Raw genomic sequence first — 15,029 nt, 5'->3', positions numbered from 1 at the left:
CCCTAACTCTCACCCTCACCCTAAACTTCAACCTAACCCTTATCCTCACACTAACCCTAGCCCTAACCCTAACCCTTACCCTCACACTAACACTAAACCTCACTCTTACCCTCACACTAATCCTAATCCTCACCCTCACCCTCACCATAACACTGATAATAACCCTCACACTAGCCGTAACCCTTACCCTAATCCTAACCCTAACCATAACTTTCACCCTCACCCTGACCCTCAACCTCAGCCCAACACTAACACTAACCCTATTTCTAATCCTAACCCTCACCTTCACCCACACCCTAAAACTAACCCTAACCCTCACCCTCATCTTAACCCTAAATCTAACCCTCACCCTCACCGTCACCGTCACCCTAAACCTCACCATAAACCTCACCCTAAACGTAACGCTAACCCTAAGTACTCACTTACACCCTAAACCTCACACTAACCCTTATCCTCACATTAACCCGAACCATAACGCAAAGCCTCAAACTAACCCTAACCCTCACCCTAACCCTAACCCTCACCCTCACTCTAACCCTCACCCTAAACTTAAATCTCTCCTTAACTATAACGCTAAACTTAACCCCCACATTAACCCTAAACCTCACCCTAAACCTAACCCTAACCTTCACCCTAACCCTAACACAAACACTCACCTTCACCCTAACCCTCACCGTCAAGCTAACCCTCACCCTAAACCTAACCCCAAGCTACAACCTCACCCTCACCCTTACACTAACCCTCACCCTCACCCTAAACCTCACGCTAACCCTAACCCTCACCCTAACCCTAACCCTAATCCTGACCCTAACCCTAATCCTCACCTTAAAACTCACCCTCAACCGAATCCTCACACTAACGCTAACCCTAAGCCTTTCCTAAATGAAAACCTCATCCTCACCCTAACACTCAGCCTAACACTCACTTTCATCCTAACCCTCACCCTAAACCTAAGGCCTAACCCTAACCCTCATCCTCACCCTCAACCTAACCATAAACCTAACCCTCACACTAAGCCTAACAATAACCCTAATGGTAACACTAACCCTCACCCTCACTCTAAACCTAACACTAACTCTAAACTTCACCCTCACTCTAACCCTTACCCTCACCCTCACCCTCACCATAACAATAAACCTAACACTAACCCTCACTCTAAACCTAAACCTTACCCTAAAACTAACACTCACCCAAAACCTAACATTAACCCTCGCCCTCACCCTAACCCTCACCCTCAACCTCCACTAACCCTAACCCTCACCCAAACCCTAACCCTCACCCAAACCCTAACCCTCACCCTCAAACCCACCCTAACCCTATCCTAAACCTAACCCTCAACGGAACAGTAACCGTTACGCTACTGCTAACCCTAAACCTCACCCTCACCCTTACCCTAACCCTAACACTCACCCTAACCCTAACCCTAAACCTGATGCTATCCCTAACCCTCAACCTCACCCTAACCCTCACCCTAACCTGAACACTCACCCTAAATCTCACCCTAACCCTAATCCTAACCCTTAACCTAACCCTCAACCTAACCCTAACACTAACCCTATTCAAATCCCTAACCCTCAACCTCACCCTCACTCTAACTCTAACCCTAACCTTTACCCTAACTCTCCCTAATCCTAACCCTATCCCTAACCCTAATGCTAACACTAACCCTCACCCTCATCCTAAGCCTCACCCTAACCCTGTCACCCTCACCCTAAACCTCACCCTCAACCTAGCCCTCATCCTAAACCTAACCCTAACCCTAACGCTAACCCTCACCCTAACACTAATCCTATACCTAACCCTAACCCTGACCATAACCCTAACCCTATCCCTATCCCTAACCCTCATCCTAACCCTATCCCTAACCCTAATGCTAAACCTAAACCTCAAACTCAACATAACCCTCACCCTAACCCTTATCCTCACTGTCACCCTCACTCTAACTCTAACCCTAACCCTAACCCTAATCCTCACCCTAACCCTAATGCTAACTCTAACTCTAATGCTAACACTAACCCTCACCCTCACCCTCACCCTAACCCTCACCCCCACCCTCAGCCTAAAACTAACCTTAACCCTACTGCTAACCCTAACCCTAACCCTCCCCATCGCCCTCACCCTAACCCTAACCCTAACCCTCACACTAACCCTAACCCTAACCCTAATGCTAACACTAACCCTCACCCTCAATCTAACCCTAACCCTAACCTCTCCCTAACCGTAACCCTAACCCTAATGCTAAACCTAAACCTCAACTTCACCCTAACCCTCACCCTAAACCTTCCCCTCACTCTCACCCTAAACCTAACCATAACCCTCACATTAACCCTCACCCTAACCCTAACCCTAAACCTACCCCGTAGCCTAACCCTAACCCTCACCCTAACCCTTCCACTCACCCTAACCCTAAACCTATCCCTCAGCCTAACTCTCATCCTACCCCTATCCCTAACACTAAACGTCACCCTAAACCTCACCCTAATACTTAGCCTAGTCCTAAACAACACCGTCACCCTAACACTCACCCTAAACCTTATCCTCACCCTAAACCTAACCCTAACCCTCATCCTAACACTAACCCTCACTCTAAACCTCACCCTAACACTAAGCTTAATTCTAACCCTCACCCTCACCCTAACACTCACCCTAACCATTACCCTCACCCTAACCCTAAACCTAAACCTCAGCCTAACCCTCATCCTAACCCTACCAATAACACTAACCCGCACCCTAACCTTAATCCTAACCCCAACCCTAACACTCACACTAACCCTAACCCTCACTTTCACCCTCAACCTCAACCTCAGCCTAAACCAAACCCTAACCCTAATCCAAACCCTAACCCTCGCCCTCACCCTCACCGTAACTCTAACCCTAACCCTAACCCTAACCCTCACCCTAACCCTAACGCTATCCCTAACCCTCACCCTAACCCTAACCCTAATCCTAAACCTAACCCTTACCCTCACCCTCACCATAAGCCTAACACTCACCCTAACCCTCACCCTAAACGTTATGCTATCTGTAACACTCACCCTCTCCCTAACCCTCACCCTAAACTTGATCCTCACCCTCACACTCACCCCAACCCTAACCCTACCCCTCAGCCTATCCGTAACCCTAACCCTAACACTAACCCTAATCAAAACCCTAGCCCTCACCCTCACCCTGACTCTAACTCTAACCCTAGCCCTAACCTTAACTCTCACCCTAACCCTAACCCTAACAGTAACCCTAATGCTAACACAATCAATCACGCTCAGCCTAAGCCTCACCCTAACACACACTGTCACACATACTCTCACCCTAACATTCACCCTGAACCTCACCCTCACCCTAGCCCTCACCCTAAACCTAACCCTAATCCTAACATTAACCCTCACCCTAACCCTAACACTAAGCCTAACTCTAACCCTGACCCTCACCCTAACCATAACCCTATGCCTAACCATCACCCTAACCCTAACCCTAGCCCTAATGCTAAACATAAACCTCAAGCTCACCCTCACCCTAACCCTCAACCTACCCTAAGCTTTATCCGAACCCACACCCTAACCCTAACACTCACCCTAACCCTTACCCTCACCCTCACCCTAACTCTTACCCTCAGCCTAACCCTCATCCTAGCCCTAACCCTAAACCTCACACACACCCTTACCTTAACCTTAACCCCAACACTAACACACACCTTAAACCTAACCCTCACCCTCAACCTCAACCTCAGCCTAAACCTAACCCTAACGCTAACCCTAACACTAACCCTCACCCTGACCCCAACACTAACCCTAAACCTCACCATAACCCTAACCCTAATCCTAAACCTAACCCTTCACCTCACCCTCACCATAACCCTGACATTCACACTAAACCAAACCCTAACCCTAGCACTCACCCTAAACCTTACCCTCAACCTCACCCTAACTCTAACCCTCACCCTAACCCTCACCCTAACCCTACCCTAAACCTAACCCTCAAACTAAACCTAACCTTAACCCTAATGCTTACCCTACACCTCAACCTAACCCTAACTCAAATCCTAACACTCACACTAACCCTAACCCTAACCCTAATGCTAACCCTAACCCTCACCCAAATCCTAACCTTCACTGTCAACTTTACCCTCACCCTCACCCTATCCCTCCCCCTACGCCTCAGCCTAACCCTCACCCTAACCCTTACCCTAACCCTAATCCAAACCCTAACCCTCACCCTCACCCACACCCTAACTCTAAACCTAACCCTAACCCTAACACTCACCCGAACCCTAACCCTATCCAAAACCCTCATGCTCACCACAAACCTAATCCTAAACTTAACCCTCACCCTCACCCTCACCATAACCCAAACACTCACCCAAACCCTAACCCTAATCCTAGCCCTCACCCTAACACTTACCCTCACCCTCACCGTAAGCCTAACCTAAACATCACCCTATCCCTCACCCTAAGCCTTAAACTCACCCTAACTCTAATACTAACCCTAACCCTAACTCTCACCCTAACCCTAACCCTATCCCAAACCCTCATGCTAAACCTAATCCTCACCCTCACCCTAACCCTAACCCTCACCCTCACCCTCACCATAACCCTAACCCTCACCCTAACTCTCACCCAAACCCTAACGCTAATCCTAACCCTCACCCTCACCCTAACCTTCACCCTAAACCTCACCCAAATCCTAAAGCAAATCCTAACTCTCAACATATCCCTAACCCTTAGCCTAACCCTAATCCTCACACTAAACCTAACACTAACCCTCACCCAATTGCTCACCCTAATCTTCACCCTCACCCTAAACCTTACCGTCACCTTAACCGTCACCCTCACCCTCACCCTAACCGTAAACCTAACCCTAACCCTCAACCTCACCCTAACCCTCACCCTTACCCTCACCCACAACATAACACTAACGCTAAACATAACCAGCACTCTCAAACTAAACCGCACCCTAAAACTTTTCCTCACACTAACCCTAACCCTAATCCTAACCCTCACATTAAGCCTAACCCTCACCTTAAACCTGACCCTACCCATTACCCTACCCCACACCTTGACCTAATTCAAACCCTCACCTTACGCTAACCCTAACCCTCACCTTCACCCTAACCCTCACAGTCACACTAACCCTCACCCTAACCCTAAGCCTCACCTACACCCTCACACTCACCCTCAACTGCACCCTAACATGCAACCTAACCCTAAACATCAATCTAACCCTAACCCTCACCTTAATCCTAACTCTAATCCTCACACTAACCCAAATCCTCCCCTAAAGCTCACCCTCACTCAAATCCTCACCCTAACCCTAACCCTAACCCTCACACAACCCTAAACCTCACCCTAATCTTAACTCAAACCCTCACCCTCAACCTAACCCTAACCCTAACCCTCACCAAAAGCCTCACCCTAAACCTAACACTAACTCAAAATCTCACTCTCACCCTGACTCTCATGCTAAACCTTATCCTCACACTAACCCTAACCCTAACCCTAAACCTCACCCTCACCCTAACCCTGCACCTCACCATAAACCTCACCCTAACCCTAACTCTAACCCTCACCTTAACCCTCAGCATCACCCTAACCCTCACCCTAACCCTAACCCTCACCCTCACCCCAACCTTCACCCTAAGCCTAACCCTAACCCTAAACCTCACCCAAACCCTCAGCTAAAACGTCACTGTCACCCTAATCCTTACCCTAACCCTAACCATAATCCTTTCCTAACCAAAACCCTCACCCTCACCCTAACCCTCACACTACCCTTCACACTGACCCTAGCCTTCACTCTCCACCTAACCCTTAAATTAACCCTCATCCTCAGCCTCACCCTCACACTCAGCCTATCCTTAACGCTAACCCTAATCCTAACAATATCCCTGACTCTCACCCTCAAACTAAACCTAACCCTAACCCTCACACTAACCCTAACACTAACCCTAATGCTAACCCTAAGCCTCGCCCTCACCCTAACCCCAACCCCAACCCTAACACTCAACCTAACCCTAATGCTAACACTAACTCTCACCCTCACCCTAACACTCACCCTAACACTTAACCTCACCCTCACCCACACCCTCATCCTAACCCTAACCCTAACTCTAATCCTCACCCTAACTCTCATACTAACCCTAACCCTACCCCTACCCCTCAGCCTAACACTCACCCTAACCCTAACCCTAATCCTAATCCTCACCCTATCCCTAAACCTAACCCTAACCCACACAATAAACTTCACCTTCACCCTAACTATAATGCTAACCCTAAACCTCAACCTCACCCTAACCCTCGCCCTAACCCTTACCCTGAAAATAACCCTGTCTCTCACCCTCACCCTAAACCTCACCCTAAACCGTATGCTCACCCTAACGCTCAGCCTAAACCCAACCTTAACGCTAAACTTAACCCTCACCCTAAACCCCACCATAACCTTCACCTTAACCCTCACACTAACCCTAACCCTCAATCTCACCCTAACCCTCACCCTAACCCTTATCCTCACACTAACCCTAAACCTAACCCTAACCCTAACCCTCACACTAACCCTAACCATCACCCTCACCCGAACCATCACCCTAAGCCTAACCCTAACCCTAACCCTCACCCAAACCCTCACCTTAAATGTCACCCTCACCCTAATCCTCACCCTAACCCTAACCATAATCTTTTCCTAACCAAAACCCTCACCGTCACCCTAATACTCACCCTACACCTCACACTGAACCTAGCCCTCACTCTAAACCTAACCCTTACCCTAACCCTCATCTTAACCCTCACCTTCACCCTCACCCTCAGCCTAACCTTAACGCTAACCCTAATCCTAACCCTATCCCTGACCCTCACCCTCATCCTAAACCTAACCCTACCCTCACACTAACCCTAACCCTAACCCTAATGCTAACCCTAAACCTCGCCCTCACCCTAACCCCAACCATAACCCTAACACTCAACCTAACCCTAACCCTAACCATAATGCTAACCCTAACTCTCACCCTCACCCAAACCTTCACCCTAAGCCTAACCCTAATCCTAACCCTCACCCAAACCCACACCTTAAACCTCACCCCCACCCTAATCCTCACCTTAACCATAACCATAATCTTTTCCTAACCAAAACCCTCACCCTCACCCTAACCCTCACCCTAACCCTCACACTGACCCTAGCCCTCACTCTAAACCTAACCCTTACGCTAACCCTCATCCTAACCCTCACCTTCACCCTCACCCTCAGCCTAACCTTAACGCTAACCCTAATCCTAACCCTATCCCTTACCCTCACTCTCAACCTAACCCTAACACTAACCCTCACCCTAACACAAAACCTAACCCTAATGCTAAGCCTAAACCTCGCCCTCACCCTAACCCCAACCATAACCCTAACACTCAACCTAACCCTAACCCTAACCATAATGCTGACCCTAACTCTCACCCTCACCCTAACACTTAACCTCACTCTCACCCACACCCTCATCCTAACCCTAACCCTAATTCTAATTCTCTCCCTAACTCACACAGTAACCCTAACCCTACCCCTACCCCTCAGCCTAACCCTCACCCTAACCCTAACCCTAACCCTAATCCTCACCCTATCCCTAAACCTAATCCTAACCCTCACCCTAACCTTCACCCTCACCCTAACTATAATGCTAACCCTAACCCTCAACCTCACCCTAACCCTCGCCCTAAGCCTTACTCGGACCATAACCCTATCTCTCACCCTCACACTAAACCTCACCCTAAACTGTATGCTCACCCTAACCCTCAGCCTAACCCCAACCTTAACGCTAACCCTAACCCTCACCATAACCCCCACCATAACCTTCACCCTAAACCTCACGCTAACCCTAACCGTCACTCTCACGGAAAACCTCACACATAAACTTACCCTCACACTAACCCTAAACCTAACCCTAACCCTAACACTCACACTACCCTAACACTCACCCTCAAACGAACCTTCACCCTAAGCCTAACCCTAACCCTCACCCAAACCCACACCTTAAACCTCAACCTCACCCTAATCCTCACCCTAACCTTAACCATAATCCTTTCCTAGCAAAACACTCACCCTCACCCTAACCCTCACCCTAACCCTCACACTGAACCTAGCCCTCACTCTAAACCTATCCCTTACCCTAACCCTCATCCTCACCCTCACCCTCACCCCCAAACTCAGCCTAACCTTAATGCTAACTCTAATCCTAACCCTATCCCTGACCCTCACCCTCAACCTAACCCTAACCCTAACACTCACCCTAACATTAACCCTAACCCTAATGCTAACCCTAAACCTCACCCTCACCCTAACACCAACCATAAACCTAACACTCAACCTAACCCTAACCCTAACCCTAATGCTAACCCTAACTCTCACCCTCACCCTAACCCTCACCCGAACACTAAACCTCACCCTCACCCACACCCTCATCCTAACCCTAACTCTAACTCTAATCCTCACCCTAACTCTCACACTAACCCTAACCCTACACTACCCCTCGGTCTAACCCTCACCCTAAGCCTAAGCCTAACCCTAATCCTCACAATATCCCTAAACCTACCCCTAAACCTCACCCTAACCTTCACCCTCACCCTAAATATAATGCTAACCCTATCCCTCACACTCACCCTAACCCTCACCCTAACCCTTACCTTCACCCTAATCCTAACCCTCACACTCAAACTAATCCTCAACCTAACACTTACCCACACCCCAAACCTCACCCTAACCCTAAACTTAACCCTCACCCTAAACCTAACCCTAAAACTAACCCGCACACTAACCCTAAACCTAACCCTCAGCCTAACCCCCATCATAACCCTAAACCTAAACCTAACCCTCACCCTAACCCTAACCCTAATCCTCACTGTAACCCTAACCCTCACCCTCATGCTCCCCATCACCCTCAGCCTCACCCTAATCCTAACCCTCACCCTCACCCTCACACTCAACCTCACACTAACGCTCAACCTCACCCTAAACATCACCCTAACCCTAACTCCCAAGCTAACCCTAACCCTCACCCTCACCCTAACACTCACTTTAACCCTTATTCTCACACTAAACCTAACCCTAAGCCTAACCTTCACTCTAACCCGAACCCTCACCCGAATCCTATCCCGACACAATACCCCAACTCTCACGATAACCCTAACCCTAACCCTACCCCTCACTCTAAACCTAACGCTCACCCTAAGCTAAACACTATACCTCACTCTAAACCTAAACCTCACCCTCACCCTAACAATCATGGTCACCCTAAACCTCACCGTAAACCTAACCCATAACCACACCGAAACCCTCAAACTCACCCGAACTCTAACCCTCACACGAACACTCACCCTCACCCTAACATTCACCCTAACCCTTACTCACAACCTAACCCTAAACCTCACCCTCACCCTAACCCTCACCCTAACCCTTACCCACATCCTAACACTCACGCTAACCCTAACCCTAAACCTAACCCTCACCCTCACCCTCACCCTAACCCTAACCATAACCCTAACCCTTACCTTCACCCTAATCCTCACCCTCGCACTAACCCCCATCCTAAACTTTACTCTCAACCTAAACCAAACCCTAAACCTAAACCTAACACTCACAATAACCCTAACCCTAACCCTCAGCCTAACCCTTATTCTAACCCTAAACCTAACCCTAACCCTCACCTTAACCCTATCCCTAACCCTAATCCTAACACTAATCCTCACCCTCACCCTCACCCTAAACCTCACACTCACCACAACCTCAACCTACCCCTACCCCTACACCACTCCATAACCCTCACCCTAACCCTAACACTCAACCTAACCATAACCATACACTTAACCCTTACCCACACACTAGCCCTACACCTAATGCTATCCCTCATCCTAACCCTAATCCTCACCCACATCCTAACCCTCTCCCTCACCCTTAAACTCAACCTCACCTGAACCCTCATCCTCACCCTAACCCGAACCCTCACACTCACCCTCATCCTAACGCTCACCCTCACCCTGACCCTCACCATCACACTAACCCTAACCCTCACCCTAACCCTCACTCTCACCCTCAGCCTAACACTAACCCTAACCCTAATCCTAACCCTAACACTCACCCTCATCCTAACCATAACCCTAACACTCACCCTCAACCTCAACCTCACCCTCATCCTCACCCTCACACTAACTCTCAACCTCACCCTAAACATTAACCTAACACTAACCCTCAACCTAACCCTAAATCTCACCCTCACCCTAACCCTCACTCTAACCTTTATCCTCACACTAAACTTAAACCTAACCCTAACCCTCACACTAAACCTAACCCACACCTTAACCCTATCCCGACAACTCACCCTAACTCTCACCCTAAACATAAAACTAACCCTAACCCTCACCCTAACCCTATCCCTAAGCCTAACCCTCACCCTCACCGTAATCCTCACCAACACCCTAACCCTCACCCTAACCCTAAATTTCAACCACACCCTAACCCTCACCCTCAAAAGAAACCGAACCTCACGCGAACACTCACCCTCACCCTAAACCTGACCCTCACAATAACCATCACCCTAACCCTAACTCTCACCCTAACACTAACCCTAACCCTCAACCTAATCCTAACCCTCAACATAAACCTAACCCTCACCCTAAACCTAACCCTCACCCTAACACTAACCCTCACACTAAACCTCACCCTAACACTCACCCTCACCTCAACTTCAACCTCACCCTAACCCTAACCCTCATCCTAACCCTAACTCTAAACCTAATGCTAACTCTAAACCTCAGCCTCACCCTAACCCGAACCCACACACTAAACCTAACCATCACCCTAAACCTGGCCGTCAACCTAACCCTAACCCTAACCCTCACCCTCACCATAAACCTCACCCTAACACTTACCCAAACCCTAACCCTCACCCTAACCCTAAAACTAACTCTCACCCTAAACCTCACCCTAACCACAACCCTAAGCCTAACCCTGACCCTAACCCTCACCCTAACCCTAAACCTCACCCTCACCCTAACCCTCACCCTAAACGTTACCCTCAACCTAACCCAAACCCTAACCGTTAAACTAACACTCACACTAACCCTTACCCTAATCCTCAGCCTACCCTTATTCTAACCCTAACCCTAACCATAACCGTAACCCTAACCCTAACCTTAAACCTCACACTAACCCTAACCCTAACCCACGCCTAACCCTCATCCCAAGCCTAATCCTAACCCTAACGCTCACCTTCACCCTAACACTCACAGTCACCCTAACCCTCACCCTAACCCTAACCCTCACCTACATCCTCACCCTCACCCTCACCCTCACCTTCACCCTAACACTCACCCTCACCTTAGCCCTCACCCTAACCCTAACCCTAACCCTAATCCTCACCCTCCACCTCCACTTCCCTCTCAGCCTTACCCTAAATTTAACCTTAATCCTAACCCTAAACCTCAGCCCCACCCTCATCCTAACCATAAACCTAACGCTCACCCTCACCCTCACCCTCACCCTCAACCTAACCCTAAACTTAAAAATTACCATAACCCTAGCACTATCCCTAACCCTAACCATAAAACTCACTCTAACTCTAAACCTAACCCTAAACCTCACCCTCACACTCACCCTCATGCTAACCCTCACCCTCACCCTGACCCTCACCATCACAGTAACTCTAACCCTCACCCTACCCCTCACCCTCACCCTAAGCTGAAACCTAACCCTAACCCTAAACCTAACCCTCACCCTCAGCCTCAACCTAACCCTCACCCTAGTGCTCACCCTATCCCTAATGCTAAACTTACAGCTCACCCTCAATCGAACCCTCACTCTAACACTTATCCTCACAATATCCCTCACCCTAACACTAACACTAACCCTCACATTAACCCTAATCCTCACCCTATACCTCAACCTAACCCTAACCCTAACTGAAAACCTAACCCTCAACCTCACCCTCAACCCAACACTCACCCTCACCATAAACATCACCCTAACCCTAACCCTCATCCTAAACTGAACACTAACCCTCACCCTAAACCTAACCATAACGTTACCCTATCACTAACGCTACCCCTAAACCTCACACTCACACTAACCCTCATCATAACCCTTATCCTCACACTAAACCTAAACGTAACACTACCCCTAACCCTCAAACTAACCCTAATCCTCACGCTATCCCTAACCCTTGCCCTATCCCTCACCCTATCCCTCACCCTCACCCTAACTCTAATTCTAACCCTAACTCTCACCCTCACCCTAAACCTCACACTAACCCTTACCCTCACCCTAAACCTAACCCTCACCCTCACCCTCAATCTCACCCGAACACTCACACTCACCAAACCCGCAAACTAACCCTAAGCATAATGCTAATTCTCACCCTAAACCTCACCCTCACCATAACCCTAACCCTAAACCTAACCCTAAACCTAACGCTAACCATAACCCTCACCCTCACCCTAACCCTCACCCTAACCCTTATCCTCACTCTAACCCTAACCCTAACCCTAACCCTCACCCTAAACCTATCCCGACACCTCAAGCTAACTCTCACCCTAACCCTAACCTTAACCCTTACCCTCACCCTGACCCTAGACCTAAACCTAACCCTCACCCTCACCTGAACCTTCACGCTCACCCGAACACTCACCCTCACCCTGACCCTCACCCTCACAATAAACATCACCCTAACCCTATCCCTACACCTCACCGTAACTCTCATCCTTACCCTAAACCTAACCCTAACCCTAAATCTCACCATAACTCTAACCTTAAATCTAAACCTCACCTTCACCCTAACCCTCACCCTAACTCTCACCCTAACACTAATCCTAACCCTCAACCACACCCTTACCCTCACACTTAACCTAACCCACAACCTCACCCCAACACTCACGTTCACCCTAACCCTCACCCTCACAATATACATCACCCTAACCCTAACCCACAGCCTAACTCTAACCCTCACCTTAGGGTTACACCCTAATCCTAACACAAACCCTCACCCTCACCCTCACCCTCACCGTAACCCTAACCCTAAACCTCACCCTAACCCTCATTCTAACCCTCACACTCACCCTAAGTCTAATATTAACCCTACCTCTCACCCTCACCCTAACCCTCACCCTAAACCTCACCCTAACCCTTACCCTCACCATAATCTAACCCTAAATCTAAACCTAATTCTCAACTGAATCCTAACCCTCGCCCACACCCTAAATCTCACCATCACTGGAACCCTCATCCTCACACTAACCCTCACACTAACCCTAAACCTAACACTAATCCTAAACCTAACCCTCACCCTCACCCTCAACCTCACCCTAACCCTAACCCTAACCCTAAACCTAAACCTCAAACTCACCCTCACCCTTACAATAACACTCACCCTCAACATAAACATCACCCTAACCCTCACCCTCACCCTAACACTTATCCTCACCCTAACACTAACCCTAACCTTCACCCTCACCCTGACCCTCTCCCTCAGCCTAACCCTAACCCTAAACCTATTCCTAATTCTAACCTTCACCCTCACCCTCACCCTAACCCTAACCATACCCTAAGCCTAACCCTCAGCCTCACCCTCACCCTAACCCTAAATCTCACACAAATCCTAACTCTAATCCTAACACTAACCCTCACCCTCAACCTCCCCTTCCCCCTCAGCCTTACCCTAACCTTATTCCTAACCCTAACACTCATCCCCACCCTCACCATATCCCTAAACCTAATCCTAATGCTAACCCTTGCCCTCAACTTCTTCGTAACCATAACTGTAACCCTAACAATAACCCTAACTTTAACCCTAACCCTAACCCTAAAACTCACCCTAAACCTAATCCTAACCCTAACCCTACCCCTCACGCTCACCCTCGTTCTAAACCTCACCATCACGTGACCCTCACAATCACACTAAAGCTCACACTGACCCTAACCCTCACCCTAAACCTAATCCTTACCCTCACTTTCAACTGCATCCTTAGCCTAACCCTAACCCTAACCCTAATCCTAACGCTAACCCTCACCCTCCCCCTAACCCTAAACCTAACCCTCACCCTAACCCTAACCCTAACCCTCACCCTCAACCTCACCCTCACCCGCACCCTCACCCTAACCCTCACCCTCACCCTCACACTAACCCTCAACCACACCCTAAACATGACCCTAAACCTAACTCAAACCCTAAACTTAACCCTAACCGAAACCCTAACCCTAACCCTCACCCTCACCCTAACCTTCACCATAACCCTTATCCTCAAACTAAGCTGAACCCTAACCCTAACCCTAACCCTCACCCTAACCCTAAACCTCAAACTAACCCTAGCCCGATACCTCACCCTAACTCTCACCCTAAACAAAACCCTAACCCTAACCCTCACCCTCACCCTAACCCTCACCATTACCCTAACACTCACCCTAAACCTAATCCTAACTATCACACACCGTCACCCTAACCCTCACTCTTCACTTAATATAATTTTTTCCAAAACGTTCCATTTCCTAACAAATGGGGAAATGTCATTCTTTCTGATGGAGACATAGAGTTCCATTGTGTATATATACCACATTTTCTTGATCCATTCATCTACTGAGGGGCATCTGGCTTGGTTCCATATCTTAGCTATGGTAAATAATGCTGCAATAAACATAATTGTGCTGGTAGCTTTAGTGTGGTCTTGTTTGTAAACATTTGGGTAAATGCCCAAAAGTGGGATTGCTGGATCATAGGGGAGATCTATGTGAAGTTTTTGGAGGAACCACCATACTGCTTTCCAAAGTGGTTGAACAAGTTTACATTCCCACCAACAATGAAGTAAGGTTCCTTTCTGTCCACATCCCCTTCAGCATCTGTTGTTGTTAAAGTTCTTGATTTTTGCTGTTCTAACTGGAGTGAGGTGATAATGTTGTTTCGATTTGCATTTCTTTCATGGCTAGGGATGTTGAACATTTCTTCATGTGTCTATTGGCCATCCTTCTTTCTTCTTCAGAGAAGTTTCTCTTTAAGTCTTTCGCCCACTTATTTATTGGGCAGT

Source organism: Dipodomys merriami, unplaced genomic scaffold (genome assembly GCF_024711535.1).
Source record: "Dipodomys merriami isolate MVZ:Mamm:240054 unplaced genomic scaffold, mDipMer1.0.p SCAF_66, whole genome shotgun sequence".
NCBI classification, from domain to species: domain Eukaryota; kingdom Metazoa; phylum Chordata; class Mammalia; order Rodentia; family Heteromyidae; genus Dipodomys; species Dipodomys merriami.
The sequence above is the reverse complement of the archived record's forward strand: the minus strand, read 5'-3'. Positions refer to the sequence as shown.